Genomic DNA, 18,791 nt, shown 5'->3' with positions numbered 1-18,791 from the left:
TCCTAGTCTATACTCTGTTTCTGTTCAGACTGTAATGATTCAGACACCATAGCACTGTTTCCTTTCCTTGATTTCCACAAAATCTACTTACACAGGCATTTGTGTATTGAACAGACCTTACTGAAAGTCTGGGGGCATAGATGATACTTATAGTTTTGTGATGAAAACAACTCAAAATTAAATTTTAGACATAAAGAAGTTCCTTGGCCATTGTCCCTGGGACATTATCACATTCAACTCAAAACCAAATCGCTCCCTCCTTTCCTTCCTCCCTTCCTCCCTCCCTTCCTTCCACAAATGTTAGGGTACCTCTAACGTTCCAGCTTCTTTGCTGGGTACTGGTTATATGGTTGTGACTTCTGCTCCTCATGGAGTTCATAGCTTAGTTATGTAGAGCAATATCTCTAGATCTTTTATATTTTCCTCTGTATCTTCCACTTAGGGATTCCATGTGCTTTGCCTTTTCCCTACAAATGCTTGTAAGTGCTTACCAAAGTACTATATCCATAAATGCTCTAAAAAGGTAAATTTTTCTACCCTTTTCTCTTATATGATGCTTCTTAAAATAATACAACTACAGTAAAAGCTGAAAATTCATATAACCAACCTCTGGAATATTTGACTTTAAAAATGGTACAAATGAACTTATTTACAAAACAGAAATAGAGTTACAGATGTAGAAAACAATCTTATGGTTACCAGGGGGGAAAGGGATAGATTGGGAGATTGGGATTGACATATACACACTACTATGTGTAAAATAGGTAACTAATAAGGACCTACTGTATAGCACAGGAAACTCTGCTCAATACTCTGTAATGACCTATATGGGAGAAGAATCTAAAAAAGAGGGATATATGTATATGTATAACTGATTCACTTTGCTGTATAGCAGAAAGTAACACAACATTGTGAATCAACTATACTCCAATAAAATTTTTTTAAAAGTTTTAATCATTTAAGTTTTAATCATTTAATCATTGCTGGGTCATAGGGTGTGTTTATGATCAGCTTAGTTGATACCACCAGTTCTCCAAAGTGAGTGTGCCAATTTTACTTCCTTACAAGCAATGTATGATCATTCCAGTTGCTCCACATCCTCACCAACATTTGTAGCTCATAAGGGTTTTAATTTGCATTGTCCTTTGATCAAAAAGATTGAGCACTTTTTCATGTGTTGGCTGACTTTTAGGATATTCTCTTTGGAGAAGTAACTGTTCCAGTTTTTTACCCATTTTTTCTATTGAGTTTTTCTTTTCTTCGGAGTTCTTGAAAACATTCTAGAACTGTATCCATTTGTTGGCTATAGGTAAAGTAAATATCTTCCCTCAGTCTGTGACTTTCCTTTACATTCTCTTAATGGTGTACTAATGAAGAGAAGCTCTTGATTTTACTATAGGCCATTTTATCAATATTTTCCCTTATAGTTAGTGTATATGTGTGTTCTATTTAAGAAATCTTTGCCTATCCCAAAATAATTTCTTCTAATAACTGTATTATTTTACCTTTCACATCTAGACCTACGATTCACTTGGAATTGTTTGTGTGCATGGTATGAAGATGTCCAAATCTATTGTTTTCAGTATGTATATCCAATTGCCCAGCACCATTTATTGAAAGAGCATTCTTTTTCTACTACTCTGCAGTGCTATAATTGTTGTAAATCATGTCTATGTATATGCAGGTCTGCTTCTGGATTTTTTATGCTGTTCAAATATCACCTCTAATTACTGTAACTTTATAACAAGTTTTTTTCTTTTCTAGCGTAAGTCCTTCAACTATGTACTATGTTTATCTTGGCTACTCTTGGCCACACTGAATTTCCATATAAATTTTAGAATCATCACATTAACGTCCTAAAAAACTCTTTACTGTCATTTTGATTTAGATTGCATTGATTCTAGAAATCAAGTTGGGGATAATTTACATCTTTACAATATTGAGTTCTCCAATCCATGTGTATCCTTTCTTTTATTTAAGTCTTCTTAAATTTTTCTCAATAATGTTTTATAGTTTTCTGTGTAGAGGCCTTGCATATCTTCTATATATCTATTCTAGGCATTTGATTTTTATGCTGTTGTAAATGGTACTATTTTAATTTCATTTTCTAATTGTTTGCTGCTGGTATGGAAATAAAATTAATTGATTTTTGTATATTGACATTGCTAAATTCAGTTATTACCTCTAATAGGTTATCTATAGATTCTTTTGAAATTTCTCCGTATACAATCTTGTCTATGAATGACAGCTTTATTTCCTTCCTTTCTGATCTATGTATTTTTATTTATTTTTCTTGGCCTTTGTACTGGTTAGAGTTCTTCAGTACAATGTTGAACAGAAATATGAAAGCAGTCAACCTGGTTTCGTTCTCTCTCTGAAGAGAAAGCTTTCAGTATCATGTTTGGTGTAGGCTTTTGTCATAGATACCTTTTATCAGATTAAGGAAATTTGCTTCTATTTCTAGTTTGCTAGGGTTTTCTTTTAATCATAAAAGAACACTGAATTTTACAAAGTGCTTTCTCCATCTACTAAACAGACACTTTACCAAAAAAGAAAAGATAAACAGATAGCAAATATCATGTGAAGAGATGCTCAACATCATTAGTCACTAGAGATATGCAAATTAAAGTCACAATGAGATACCACTACACATCTAATGGGATGGCTGGAATTAAAAAGACTGCTCATGGGACTTCCCTGATGGCGCAGTGGTTAAGAATCCACCTGCCAATTCAGGTGACACGGGTTCGATCCCTGGTCCGGGAAGATCCCACATGCCGTGGAGCAACTAAGCCCGTGCACCACAACTACTGAGCCTGCGCTCTAGAGCCCACGAGCCACAACTACTGAGCCTATGAGCCACAACTACTGAAGCCCGCTCACCTAGAGCCCGTGCTCCGCAACAAGAGAAGCCACTGCAGTGAGAAGCCCGCGCACCCCAACGAAGAGTAGCCCCAGCTTGCCGCAACTAGAGAAAGCCCGCGCACAGCAACAAAGACCCAACACAGCCAAAAATAAATAAATTATTAAAAAAAAAAAAAGACTGCCCATTGTTGTTGAGGATGTGAAGTAACAGTAACTCTCATACACTAATAGTGGAGATATACAAAGATACAACAACTTCGGAGAAGAGTTTGGCAGTTTCTCAAAAATGTTAAAGTATGATCCAGCCATTCCTCTCCTAGGTATTTACCCAAGAGAAATGAAAACTTATGTCCATTTTAAGAATTGGGATTGAATGTTGTTAATAGCTTTACTTGTAATACTTCCAATCTAGAAACAATTCAAATTTTCATCAACAATGGATAAAAAATTGTCACATTTCTATACAATGGAATACTACTCAGCAATAAAAAACAATGAAGTATTGATACTTGAACAACATGGATGAATCTCAAAATAACTGTGCTCAGTGAAAGAAACCAGAAAAAGAAGAGTACATATTGTATGATTCCATTCTGCCTCTATTGACATGATCATATAGTTTTTCTTTTTTAGTTTGTCAATATGGTGAATTACATTAATTGTCAAATGTTAACCTATCTTTGGATCACTGAGATAAACCTCATTTGATCATGATGTATTATCTTTTTAATATATTGTTGAGTTTTATTTGCTAACATTTTTATAAGAATTTCTGCATGTATGTTTATGAGGGTTAATGATCTATAGCGATTCCCTCTCACCTCCTGTAATGACTCTGTCTGGCTTTGGTAACACGGTAGTAACTGGCCTCATAGAATGATTTGGGAAATGTCTTTTTCTCTTCAGTTTTCTAGGATAGATTGTATAGAATTGATAGGTGGAGTGTTCTATAAATGTCAGTTAGGTCAAGTTAAGTAATAGTATTATTCAAGTCATGTATGTCTATTGATCTTCTATCTACTTGCTTAAATTATTGAGGGAGGGATTTTGAAATCTCTAACAATTATTGTGGAATCTTCTATTTCTTCGTGCAGTTCTATCAGTTTTTATTTCCTGTATTTTGAATTTCTTGTTATTGAGTGTATCAGTGCTTAGAATTGTTATATTCTCTTGAGGAACTGACCACTTTATCATTATGAAATTACCCTTTTTATTGCAGGTAATATTTTTTGCTCTGCAATCTGCTTTGTCTGATATTAATATCTAGCTTTCTTTTGATAGCATAGTGTATCTTTTCCCTATACTTTTACTTTTAACCTATTCCTGGGTTTATATTGAGTATATTTCTTGTAGACATCATGTAGTTAGGTCTTTCTTTTTTATCCAATCCAACCATCTCTGTCTTGTAATTGGGATGTTTAGACTATTTAAATTTAATGTGATTATTGGTATGTGAGTTTAAGCCTACCATCTATCTATTTGCTTTCTATTTGTCCCATCTGTTCTTTATTTACATTTTCTGGATTCTTTTGTATTGAATATTTTTTTGTTTCTATTTTGTCTACTTTGTTGGCATTTTAGGAATAACTCTCTGCAGTGTTTTCTTCGTGGTTGCTTTAGAGCAAGAGTTGGCAAACTTTGGCCCTTGGGCCTAATCTGACCTGTTGCCTGTTTCTATAAATAAAATTTTATTGGAACATAATAAAAAAAATTATTGTGAAATGTTAAAACTATCATAAAAATCTTAATAAAACACCCATGAGTTTTATTAAAAAAAAAAGTTTTAATCATTAAAAAAAAATCTGGGAGTCAGGAAACTTGTGAGACTCAAAGGAATGTACTGATAACCAACTGAATGGCAAGAATGAATGATTGGCACATTGGGGTAGAGACCCAGACTGGTACCCTCTACAGCTGCCCTCTGCCTTCAGTAAAGGTGGGCTCTGCAATTTGACCTTAGCCTTGGTAAATATTCACTCCGCCTCTTTTTATTTTTAGGAAGCTACAGCTTGTGCTTAGGAATTCATAAATGGCCCCATATCTAGAGGGCATCGTGTAGATTTTATGAAAATGAGGTCTTCACTGATTAAGATCCAACTTCTTTCATATACTCCACTTTCCTATATTTAACTGCTTCATGGACATTTCCAAAAAGATGTCTTATAATCAAATTCAAAGAAATTTTCAAAACTCAAATTGGCCATAGTGTAATTTATTAATCAGGGATGTGATTTATTAATCAGGGTTTGTATTGCACACTTCAGATTATAAAACAATTAGGATTGGGAACAAGCTCCCATCAGCACAGGCGAGAATCTATTATAAGCAAACACAATTGCTTTGTATAAGTTGTTCTGTACTTTATTATAAAAATGGATGATCAAAGTGACAATCTAGTATACAAATTGTGATAATGATAGTCTTAATGCCTGTAAGAAAGACAAGTGATTACTCTGGAGCAGAGCTGGGTGTGGTCAAGGGTAGGATTTGTTTAGAAATGTGTAGGTTTCATAGCCATATACTTACAACCATCATTTATCTTTGTATAAATTTATTTTGGAATTTATTATTGAAATTCCTACATAAAAAAGTGTATCATTTTGGGCCTGAAAGTCAAGCCCCTAAATTCTCTTTTCCCTCCATTAAGCATTTTAATGCAAGTGTTCTTAGGAACACATCAATTGCATAATCATAGAGAAGGCTGTTTCACTAAAATGAAATATTCTTTTGCTAAAACTTCTCGTCATATTGATTTTTACCTCTTGATTAATGCTGCCACCATCTTCCAAGTCACCTAGGATTGAAATCTTGTCATTGTTTTTCACTCTTCTTCCCCCTAACTTCACACATTTAATTCCTTCTACCATAACAATTCTTTATGTCTTTTTCTTAGCATTTCCTCTAGTCTTACCTACTGTGGGAACTCATTGCCTTTCACTAGAGTATTGTGATTAGCTCCTATGTGATCTAAGTGTCATTCTTCCCTTTCTGTACAGCACTCTCAGATCTATCTGTATTAGTTTGCTAGGGCTGCCGTAACAAAGGATCACAAACTGGGTGGCTTAAACAACAGAAATTTATTGTCTCAAATTTCTGGAGGATGGAAGTCTGAGATCAAGGTGTTAGCGAGGTCCATTCCCTCTGAAGACTCTGAGAAAGAAACTGTCCAATGCCTCACCCCGAGCTTCTGGTGGCTGCTGGCAATCTTTGGCATTCCTTGGCTTGTAGAAGCATCACCCTGAACTCTGCCTTCATCTTCACGTGCCAGTCTCCCTGTGTGTGTGTTCATGTCGTGTCCAAATTTTCTCTTTTTATAAGGACGTCAGTCATATTGAACTAGTGACATACCCAACTCAAGAATGACCTCATCTTAACTAATTCTATCTGCAGAAAACCTTACTTCCCAGCAAGGTCACATTATGAGATACTGGGTCTTAGGACTTCAACATATGAATTTGTAGGAGGCACAACTTAACCCATAAATCTGATAATGTCACTTTTCCACTCAAAAATATCAAAACATGTTCATTACCTGATGAATGCTGTTAAGACTTGCTGGTGTGACATTCATAATTCCCAGAAGAGTATTTAATAAATGTTAATAAATATAAGACTATAATTTTTGAATTTTTAAGTTCTTATTTATTTCTATAATTGAAAGTCTAATTAATAATAGTACAGAGAAACAGAACCAATAGGATGTATGTGTGTAGAAGTAAAGAGACAGAGAGAGAGAAGGGGAGAAGGGAGAGAGAGAGAGAGATTATTTTAAGGAATTGGCTTATTGGATTATGGAGGCTGGTAAATCCAATCTCTGCAGGGTGGGCCATCAGGATGGATACACAGAGAAGAACAGATAATACAGTTGAAGTCCAAAGGCTGTCTGCTGGCAGAATTCTTTCTTGCTTGGGGGAGGTCAGTCTTTTATTCTATTCAGCCTTAAACTGATTGGATGAGGCCCACCCATGTTATGGAGAGTAATCTGCTTTGCTCAATGCCCACTGATTTAAATCTTAATCTCATCCAAAACACCCTCACAGAGGTACCAGAATAATGTTTGACCAAATATCTAGGCACTGTGGTCCAGCCAAGTTGACACATAAAATTAACCATTACATGCATCTTAAAATTTATTGGAAGAAATACATGTGGGTAATAATCCTAAAGAGAAGAAATAGTTTTTCAAAAAAGATTGTAGTGATTTTCTCACAGAAAAGTTGTCACCAAACTGTTCTGGGTTTTCATAAAGGTAGGTATGGAAACATATTACATTTTATGGATTTGGGGAGCTTAACTGGGTTAATTACAAGAACAACTCTTTTTGTTCATCTCTATATTTTCCCAGAATTCTTCTTTTGATTAAAGTAGACTTGGTAAACAGGTATAGTCATGGTCTATGTTGCTGTGTCTTTTTACCAATCAGATTCATGCAACTATACATTTATGAAAAGGTAAAAGATTGCTGGGAGACCAGAAATCATATTAAAAAATAATGTGTTCAATAATCTTTGCATTCTTCTTTTTTCCATAGTAGATAATGAAATATGGAAATAAAACTCACCAAAAAGTGAAGCTACTTTACCTTAAAACTTACTCCCTGGACAAAAGCTATAGTTATAAATCCCAGGATTAAGAGGTGCATTCATTTTCAAATTGATTTGATTAAAATGAGGACAGAACTCAGTTCTTCTGGTAGCCCTTGCCAAGATATTAATTCATTGACTCTTCCCTTATTTCAGCATATGATTCTGGAAAGGGTTTGGAAAATTTCTTTTTTTAAAGAAAAGCCTGAAAATGGTCTAAAAAGCATATATAATGTACTTCTGGAAATCAGAAAATTTGGAAGAGAGGCAGCTCTCTTCTAGAAAAATCACAGGACTTGGGGTTAGGTCTGGTGATAAATTCAGTTCTACTATACTGATGTTAAGTTAAGTGGTTTGATCTCTGTTCCCTCATGTGTAAAATGGCTATAATAATTCTACCTTCAAGTATTAACTAAGGTGATGCTCATTGCTGCATAGTTTCAACAGAACACAATAGGAGTTTATTTCCTGCTCATCCCCAGTCTTGAATGTGTGTTCCTAAGCAGTGGGTAGCTCTTCTACAACAGCTGATTTGGAAACATAAGCACTTTCTATCTTGTGACTTTTCTAACCAAGGCTTCTAATGTGGCTGCAGAGGGGCAAAGAGTGTGGGATTACACGTGGGGAGTTTTTATGAGCCAGCCTTGGAAGTGGAATGCATTGCTTCTGCCCACTTTTCAATGTCAAGTTTCCAGTCATATGGTCACACTTAAGTGCAAAGAACTGGCTCATATGATCTAGATGCAGGCAAAGGAGGAAGAGAAAAGAAAATGAGTTTGGTGAACAGCAAGCCTGTGTCTGCAATGTTTCATAACGTGGTTGTAAGAATGAAGAGCACATACATGAAATAAATCAGAGAAAGACAAATACGGTATGATATCACTTAACATGAGGAATCTAAAAAATACAACAAACTAGGGAATATAGCAAAAAAGAAGCAGGCTCACAGATATAGAGAACAAACTAGTGATTACCAGTGAGGGCAGGGAGGGGCAAGAGAAGGGTGGAAAAGCAGGAGGTATACACTATTGGGTGTAAGACAGGCTCAAGGACGCATTTTACAACACGGGGAATATAGTTAATATTTTTAAATAACCATAAATGGAAAGTAACTTTTAAAATTGTATAAAAATAAAAAAAATTGAAAGAGGAATGAGAGTAAAATTTAAAGATCTGACTCATGGTGGGCACTCTGAACCTGGTGGATGAATCTGAATTAGATTTCTATTTGTATCCGTCCACCAAAGGAGCTCTGTTTTAGGAAGCAGAATGTATGAGAAGAGATTCACTTGGGCACTAATCTAACACTTCATGGGCTGCTCACAGCATTGAAGGATCTAACTTTCTAGGAGGTGTTATTTTTTAAACCCAAGGAAAATAATTCTAGATGGTTGAGATGTACATAATTCTGGTAATGTCTACAAGGACTGGGAATTATTTAGATATTTCTAACTTGAAGTAAAATGGGAATTGACCAGCCAACATCTCTGTAAATGAAACGCAGACACATAATGTTATATTTCCATCTAATAAACATAAGGCACATAATATCATCTTGAATGATGGAGTCCTCCATTCTGACTGCTATTTTCATTGTGTAACAATATCTTTTGTAAGATATTAGTGCTGGAAGAGACTTTAGAGGTCAATTTATATGACTCCCTCATTTGACAGATGAGGAAATAGGATGGGAGTGACTTGTTTGTCCAATAAACATAGTCAGTGATGGAACCACTAAATGATGTTTAATTGAGTGTTTTTTTATAGAGATATGCAGGTCGCACAATTCAGATACTGCGGCTCCTTATTCACTCTCATTTCTTGATGAGTTACTCTGCATGTAGTCTGTCCAGGAGTATCACATGCTATGTCACCACTGTCAGATTCTATATTCTTTACAAGGGCCCTATAAACCTTTTTTATTCAGCAAAAAATGATTGGTAGTTTATTTGAAATTCAAATGTAACTGGTAGTCCTTTATTTTTATTTGTTAAATCTGGCAACCTTACGCAGGATACACTTAGGGAACTACTCTTTTCTCTAGAGGACTTAGCTGGCTCTCTAACCACAGAGGCCTGACCGACCCCTCCTGATGTCCATCCTGTCCTGTTGGACACGCCCCCCCAGCGGTCCTCAGGACACATGATGGGGCAGTGAGGCTAAGCTGGCATACAACTCACCACCTGCAAAGTGGTAGGCTGTTCTAGTCGAAGATTCTACTGAGCCCTATCTCACAACCAATCTCTTGTTCTCTTTGTCTACTCAAGACATCTTCCCTACCCTCATCCTCTACTGTGTCTAATTCTCACTACTAGTAGTCTTAGTCTTTGAAGTTTTTTTTTTAATTATAGGTATGTCCCAGTTGAGACAAGTATTTGTTGACAAAAATTTGTTGTTTATTTGAAATTCAAATGTATCTGGGATTCTATATTTCATCTGTAAAATTCTGCAGAAGTCTTGTTTGATGTTATATTAATTTTGGAATGGAAAGAAGGAGTTCCATAGGGTAAATGTTTGAAAAGTTCAGGTCCAATTCATTTTACATGATTTGCTTTCTCACTCCTCTCAGATCCTTAATATTGCTACTATGTACTGTGAATTTCTGCTATAGAGACAGTATTCAAATGTTCATCCATCTATCATCTACCTACCTATCTATCTATCTATCTATCTATCTATCTATCTATCTATCTATCTATCTATCATCTCTATCTATCTTCTTTTACTGTTTTAACCATGAAACCCCTTCATCTTGGAGCATATATTGGGACTATCGTTCTGTGAAATGTATTTTGTAGAACACTAATGAAGAGCAGTGTTAGTTGACTCAGAGAAACCAGCCTGCAAGATGTATTCCACTCTTTCTCTAATATAAGAGAAGGATGAGAAGACCAAGACAGTTACATGAATTTTAAGAAGAAAAATAGAAATATCCATATGACTTGCAGAAGAGCCTGTACAGCGTAATTTTGATGGATCATTGAATTGTTTCCTCTTCTGCATTTTGTAATATGAAGGGTCAGACAGGCTGGCTGATCCAATTCTTCTCCGATTCAAAGTTAAGTCCACCAACTTCCAGTGTTCCATATGTACTGTTAAATTAACATGTCTAGGCCATGTCTTATACGAGTGGCTCTCAACAAGATGATTTGAGGCTGCTTATATCTCTGGTGCAATGATGACTGAAAAGGCAAACTACATTTATGAGTGAATAGTGCTGACTGAGCTGTGTAATCTTTTGATGGGTAGTTTGGGTCTTTCAAAGTGATACGTGACATTTGAATGCCAAATAAAGCCATTGCAAAACAACCAAAAACCTTTAGCATTTTAGAGTAGTTTTTTGATTCTCTTTATTTTTCCCCAGAGAACTTATTTCCATGCAGAACCTATCAAATGAGTGGTTTTTCAAAGCTTCTGACTAGTCTCTTCAAGATCATAGGAAAGATTGATGTTTTAGAATTATGATTAGATTCTCTTCCTATTCCTTTCTTCTTTATTTCTTATTTGATGGCTTTATTTTCTCATTTTATCCCCTAACTTTGCATATCTCCCCAAGAAGAGATGCATAAGATGGCCTCAGGAGACGTAGTATTGAAAAGGGAGTTTCTGGGAACTCTTGAGGTTTCATTTACACATTTAAAATTGGGGACACTGGAATGACCTTATAGTGTAAACTGTTCAGTTAATCATTCATTTACCCAGCTAATATTTATTGAACATCTGATGGTAATTGGACAGTCTCTCTTTCTTATGAAGATTCTAATATAGCAGGGATGCAGATATATAAACACCCAACTAACATCAAATAAGTGCCTTAGTAGGGAAGCATAGATAAAGTGCTGTGGATCTAGAGGATTAGTAGGATCAATTTTGCTGTGGGTGGAGACATATGGGAGGGTTTTCAGAGGAAAATAATTTTAATTGGGTCTTAAAGAACAGATGAATTCACAAGGCCCAGTTAGTTAAGGGAGTAGGGGTGTTGGGTGGGGTAGAGTGAAGGGAGAAAAAGGAGGGTAGCTTCCCATAGATTAAACAGTAAGGCCCAAGTTGTGGAGGCATGAGAGCTTATAATGAGTTCAGAAAACAGTGAGTTCCAATGTGGCTCCAAAAATTATTATAAATGAATGTTAGGCATGAAAGACAAAGCATGAATCAAGAATCCCTTTCTTGGGTATCTTGAATGTCATGTGACGCATTTAACCTTTTAGGATAAGTAAGAAGGAGCCATGCAAGGGTTGTAAGAATTCTCTTTATCTGATAACCACAGAAACCTGTGATGATAGATGCTTGACGTGAGCTCTAAAATACTGGTGCTCAAAGATGACTTTGAAGTTTCTATTCTGGAAGATTGGTAGACTGTGATGCCTTAGCCATGAGAGGGCATATAACAGAAGGATAAATGAGGTGGACTACAGATAATAATTTTTATTTAGAGACGATTGCTTGAGACATCTGTAGAACATCAGGTGGGTATGAGCATGTGGCAATTGGATCTTCAGGCATAAGCTGTGCTATTTCAGTATGGATTTTCCTGCAGGCAGAGGGAGAGGCTTAATTATACTCATTGAAATTTACGTGGTGACTCTTTCATGACCAAGTTCTGTGTATTTCTACTGATCATTTGCTATATCTAGAAAGAAATTGTTAGAAATGATTTTTCTAACAAATCATTGGTAGGTTTTGGATACTGTGGATAATATAAAGTATTAGGTTGACAATGGCTTGGCAATGATACACACCCAAGAAACAAACTAATAAAGTCATATCAACAAAGAGTAGTCCCTTGATAAATATCAAAGGTGCATGAATTTAATAGCTTACTGCTGCTCAGTGACTTTGAAAATATAATACATATTTTATATGACTGGGTTAAAGTGGTTTAATTCCTCTGCAAGTTAAGGTACATTTCTTAATGAGCCAGGAAATATTAAGATTAGAAAAAAGGATTTTTCAAACAATTAGTATGCATGTGGAGAGGGAAGGTTCTGGGAGTAAAGCCACACTTTTTAGTGAGGGAAAGGATATAGATGTCCTTAGGCAGAAGGGGACATCAAACTCCAGGGGTTTATTTTTCCCTTCATACCTTATCTTTCTCTCCTGACACAGAGAGCCACAGTTCTTTCTCTGGGATTTTGCTCTTGGAGTCTTTAGGGACCCATGAGTCATAAGGAGTGGGCCTTGGAGGTGTACTGCAAAAGAAAATGTGGGCACAGTGTCTTCCATTGGTTTTGAATTCGAAAGCTCAAATTCTGAGGTCTATGGTTCTGGTTCTGGAGGTTAGGGGGCAGAGACCATGGCTACAATTGTGTCTACTGGCCGTGGCACTTTCTTCTGAAATCAATGGCTGTTGAAGAGTTTGCAAGTAGATCCTGAATCTTCACACTCTTCTTTGCCTATACCTTGGAATTCAGATTTCTGCAATATTGTCATTTATCTTTGTACTTCAGTGCCAAGAATCCAGGTGATATTCACCCAGAGTGTCGTTTGCGTAATATTAAAGATAAAACTATTTTCCCAAATATTTTTTAAAAATCAGCATTTTTCTCTTTTATCTTTTCTGCTTTCTTAGTTTCTGTGCATATTTTTATGTTTCTTGATAAAAGTAATGACTCCAGTTCACTTGACATGGTTGGCACATCTTGTCATTTATTTGGATTATTCCATTTAATTCACATGATGACGGCCTCTTGCACAAAGAAAAACTGTGTTTTTTTCCTTGAAGCAAGCTCAAAATAGTTATTCTGCTGAGGGCATGTTGACTTAACATGTTAGAACAGAATTATACAGAGCTCTATTTCCATGAATTATCAAAAATAAATAACTCTTCTCCCTCAAAAAATTAAATAAATTTGAAAAACACTGGATGAATGAAAGTAAAGCTGGTTTCTTTACTGTAGATTTTATCTGAGCTTTTAGTATTCTAATATACATCACGACTCTTTTAAGAATGGAATATAACTTGGAATGCATCCCAAACACTTTTCCCCCTAGGATATCTTGAAGGGCCAGAGTCCCATTAAACACACTCTCTAAAGCAGCAGTCTCCAACCTCTTTGGCACCAGGGACCGGTTTCCTGGAAGACAATTTTCCCACGGACCGGGGGTGGGGGTGGGGGGATGGTCCAGGCAGTAATGTGAGCGATGGGGAGATGGGGAGCAGCAGAGGAAGCTTTGCTCACTTTCCCTCCTGCTATGCAGCCCGGTTGCTAACAGGCCGTAGACTGGTACTGGTCCGCGGCCCGGGGGTTAGGGACCCCTGCTCTAAAGCCATGCATTAAGGTATAGAGACCCAATTGAACATGGATGATTTTTATTAAATTGTGGTTTTCTATGTTAGCTATCTAATTTTTGGAAGTTCGAAGATGTATTCATTTTCAGTATTTTAAATAGTTATTGCATAAGAAAGAAGGCTTTTCAGATTTCAAGTTTCAGTCTTAGCCAACCCTCTTTCTCACTGGCCAGAGTGATAACAGTTTCTTATAGTCTCTTTCAACGTATGTGGTATGTGTCATCAAGGTATTTTATCTGAGCTCATACAAGTACGATAGGTTTAGGTAACTGACACAAATTCATGGTTGTGTGTGTGTGTGTGTGTGTGTGTGTGTGTATCTAATCAATTTTAATTCTAGAATCTTTTAATTAGATTTCATATAGGCTAAATCCTAGCCCATGCAAAGATGAGGTTAGGAGTTGCTAGTCCTTTGGGGAAAAAAAGGTATACCAAATAGCCTAGAAAATTATGCTAAATGGATAAACAGGAAGAAGCATAATATATTTCAGTAGACATGAATGCAATTAATGTTTATATAAAATCCCAAATGGGAAAGGATATTTAAGAAAATATGACAAAATTTGGGCAGTCATGATATACACTGTGTGAAATATGTAGGCTCTTTCTCACTATTTCCCTTATGTACCCTTGTGTATCTGAATCGACACCATCTTTGAGGAAGGAGATAGATTGGCTCCAGGCTAGGCATTTACAACTGGCCTCCTGTTCACACCTCCTGGGGTGAGAAGAAGATGAGCTCTAGGCCGGACATTCATTACCAGCCCCCTATTTACATTTCCTGAGGTGAGAGACAAACGGGCTCCAGGACTACATATTTATGACCGGACTCCTGTCTATATTTCCAGATCTGCACCTTGATATAAGAAACAGTAGCAGGAATAAGGTAGATAACCGGACATTGGGCACTATTATGGCAGGGACAGAGAGGGGCTAAACCCTGTTAAAGAGGTCATACATTTCCCATCCTTGGGGCAAGGGAGACACTATGCATGCACAAAAGGCTTCATGAGGTCAAAAAGGCAGGAGATGCCAGACCATAGTCCTGCTATCTTCCTCCCAGAGGCCTTTACCATGAAATCCATCCTTGACTGAGGGATGCGTGTGCACCCAAGGGAGGGTCCAGAGGCAAATTAGCCATGGAGGTCAAAACAAAACTATTGGCTGAGAAGAAGACAAACACAAGGAAAACTGCCCCCTTAAAAAGAATTTAATCTTCCCAAAGGTAAGATTCTCGTGATTCTCTCACTGAGTTCGCCAGTGCGTCTTTCCTCATGTTCTCTGCTTTTCTAATAAACACTTTCTTCTATACCTTCCATCACCTTGTCAGATTCTTCCTTTCAAAGTAGACAAAGGACTGGGGAGTTGGACTCCAGCTGCTGGCCCCGTGGTCTAGTGGTTAAGATCCTGGTTTCCATCCAGGCAACCTGGGTTTGATTCCTAGTCAGGGAGCTGAGGTCTTGCTTCCAGCTACTGCTCACTGCTGCTTGCTGCAAGCTGCTGCCTACTGCTGCCTGCATCCGAAATCATCTTGACCTTGGCCCTTATTATCTTATGTCTGACTGTTATAATAGCTGGCTAATAGGTTTTGCTAACTACAACCTCTTATCCAAATTAGTATTCTGACTGCACTATTGTGATCTCATAATCAAACTTCATTAATTCCTAATCATTTATTAAAATCATCCAGGTGTAATGGGTAGGACATTGGATTTGGAGTGAACAAAGTCATGTTTTTGAGAACCACTCATGATCTCTGCAAGCTTGAGCAGGTCATTTAACATCTAGAGGTGAAAACATTTCCGCCTATAAAATTCATACAATAATAGCCTTGCTGCCTGATTCATAAATTTGCTGTGGGTTTTAAAAAATATGTAAAGGGTCTTTGTAAACTTTGAAACAAAACATACATGGAAAGTACTACTTTCGCTCCACCAAGTCTATATTTCTTAGGCTGGCAATCAATGACTTACTAGCCCAGAAATACCTTCCAGTGTATTGACCACTTGCTTGTATGAATAAGATACTTCATTTAAAATAGAAAGTTATCTATGAAGGCCTTGGGCTTTTATACCTAAGCATCTTTTTTTAGTTCCTTTTCCTGCTGAAATTGCGCTGTCCTTCAAAGAGGCATTGAGCTATTATTTCTTCATGAGGTCTTCTGTATTAGTTTCTTAGGGCTGCTGTAACAAATGACTCTACACTGGGTGGCTTACAGCAACAGGAATTTGTCTCACAGCTGTGGGGTCAGAAGTCTGAAATCAAGGTGTTAGCAATGTCCCACTCCCTGCTCTAGGGAAGAATCTTTCCTTGTCTCTTTCAGGTGACCCCTGGTGTTCCTTAGCTTGTGGCAGCATCTCTCTGGTCTCTACCTCCATCTTCACATGGCTTTCTCCTGTGTTTCTGCGTCTTCTTTTCTGTCTCTGATAAGGATATTTGTCACTGGATTTAGGGCCCGCCCTAAATCCAGGAGGATCTCATCTCAACATCCTTAATTACTTTTGCGAAGACCACAGTTATGCATCCTGGGGGCCAGGACTTGGACATACATTTGGGGGCTACTATTCAAGCCCACTGCACCTTCCTAGGCCATTCCAATCTGATTTGTTTGGCTAGCATTACATCTAAGGTTATACCTGATATGCAGTCTTAGAAGAGCTGAGAACCCTGGCAATGGTAAAAAGTACGTTTTACTTTGAAAAGCTCATTAGAATGTATAAGAAGAAGTTTTTAATAAAGGCAATTGTGGAACCTGTTGGTACAGAGAGTAGAACAAACTGAGGATGAAAACAGTATCTCTGATCTTCCACAACAGTTGCCATTGTGGCTGATGTGCAAGTTCTCCTTCATGTTTCTGGGTGCTGGCTGTTTTCTCCAAGGGGAATATCACACTGGCCAAAACTCTGTTGTCAGCTCTTTCTGGTCAATTTCCTTTTCCTACACGTGTGTGATATTGTGTGTTCTGCAAGAAAAAGAGAAAAAAAGAAATCTCTCTGCCTCATATGTGATGAATTTAATTTTATAAAAGAAAATTAATCTTTTTATTTCTTTTGAAATCCAAGTTGCCAGGCCCAGTTAGTTTTTGATTGTAGTGATTGCTACTTAGGAAAGGGAAGGCATGCCCCTTTCTAGATTTTTAATTTAACTACAGAGTCATAATTTAATATGGTTTATGGTATAAAGCGTGGTTTAAAAAAATTTTTCTTTTAATTGAAGTATAGTTGATTTACAATATCGTGTAAGTTTCAGGGGTACAGTGCAGTGTGTGTGTATATATATATATTTTTTTTCAGGTTTTTTTCCCTTATAGGTTATCACATAATATTGAGTATAGTTCCCTATGCTATACAGTAGGTCCTTGTTGGTTATCTATTTTATACATAGTAGTGTGTACATATTAATCCCAGCCTCCTCCATTTATCCCTCCCCCATCCACCTTTCCCCTTTGGTAACCATAAGTTTGTTTTCTGTGTCTGTGAGTCTTTCTGTTTTGCAAAGAAGTTCATTTCTGTCTTTTTTTTCTTTTAGATTCCACATATAAGTGATATCATCTGATAAATCATTTTTTTTCCCTTCGAATGTTAAACAGTTATCTCAGCACAGCTATTTGACTAATATTCTCCTTTACTAACTTATTCATGATTTCATATTTGTAATATATTAAATTCTTAAATACTTGAGAATATATTTGTGTTTTGAGGCTCATAATCTTCAATAATGTACTAATTAATCTTTTCTATGTCTTCCCTTGATCTTTAACTAACATTAAAATATGATAATCAGCATTCTAAAAATCATTAACATTTTTAATGTAATTAAAGCATGCAAATTAAATAATTAAATAGTACAGGGTGACTTTTTTTTTTTTTTAAATTTTTATTTTATTTATTTATTTATTTATTTTTAATTTATGGCTATGTTGGGTCCTCGTTTCTGTGCGAGGGCCTTCTCCAGTTGTGGCAAGTGGGAGCCAATCCTCATCGCTGTGCGCGGGCCTCTCACTATCGCGGCCTCTCTTGTTGCGGAGCACAGGCTCCAGACACGCAGGCTCAGCAATTGTGGCTCACGGGCCCAGCTGCTCCGCGGCATGTGGGATCCTCCCAGACCAGGGCTCGAACCCGTGTCCCCTGCATTAGCAGGCAGATTCTCAACCACTGCGCCACCAGGGAAGCCCGTACAGGGTGACTTTTAACATAAAGTGAAAATTCTATTCTTGATTCCTCCTCAGTCTTGTTCTCCAAAAGAAGGCACCTTACGTTATTTTAGATTGTTCCTTTAGTAAATACTTACTGCTATATCCTTAATTAGTATAGTATGCTGCTATACAATTGATGAAGATTTAGCTCTCTTACAAAATCCAATCCCTGGTAACTCCCCATAAACATGTTCTTCCTATTTTGTTATCTATTATTTGGCTAATCAATAATCATTTCATGTTATTAAGACTATACAGTTATTTTGTAGAGCCAAGTAGCACACCATGATTATATTGGCTTTCTTAATTAGCTTGATGTTTTTCCTGTACTTTCTAATGATATCATTTTTTTCTTGCACTACTTGCCATTACTCTATCTTAATTGTTTTTAGTGTCACTTTTTCCTAGAAACTTTGGAGATGCGTGGTTTTTGTTGTTTCCTTCCAGAGATCTTCTTATTTTCTGTCTTCTATATTTCTACTCAAACTAAACTGATGACTGGCTGTCATCCTAGGTTTCCACTTCTCTATTATTCTGGGTTGGATCTGTAGTTTGACTGCCCCCATGTCTCCCACTCTTTGGTTAAATCCTTTGTTTTGTTGGAGCACATTCTCAAGGCAATCTACAAGAGTGTGTGGAGGATAAACTTTCTGAATCATTGGATGCACCTGAAAATGTCTTATTATACTTCATAGTTGAATTATCGTTAGACTTGGTATCAAATACTAGGTTGAAAATAATCTTTCTATCAGAGTATAGACAGTTTTCTTTTTCTGTCTGTAACTCCCTGTGTTTCAGACACAATATCTTTTGTCAGGCTGGTTCTCTTTCCATTGTACTTACAAAGTACAAAGTTATT

The sequence above is a fragment of the Balaenoptera musculus genome, chromosome 4, assembly GCF_009873245.2.
Source record: "Balaenoptera musculus isolate JJ_BM4_2016_0621 chromosome 4, mBalMus1.pri.v3, whole genome shotgun sequence".
Lineage (NCBI taxonomy): Eukaryota > Metazoa > Chordata > Mammalia > Artiodactyla > Balaenopteridae > Balaenoptera > Balaenoptera musculus.
Note: the sequence above shows the minus strand (reverse complement) of the source record.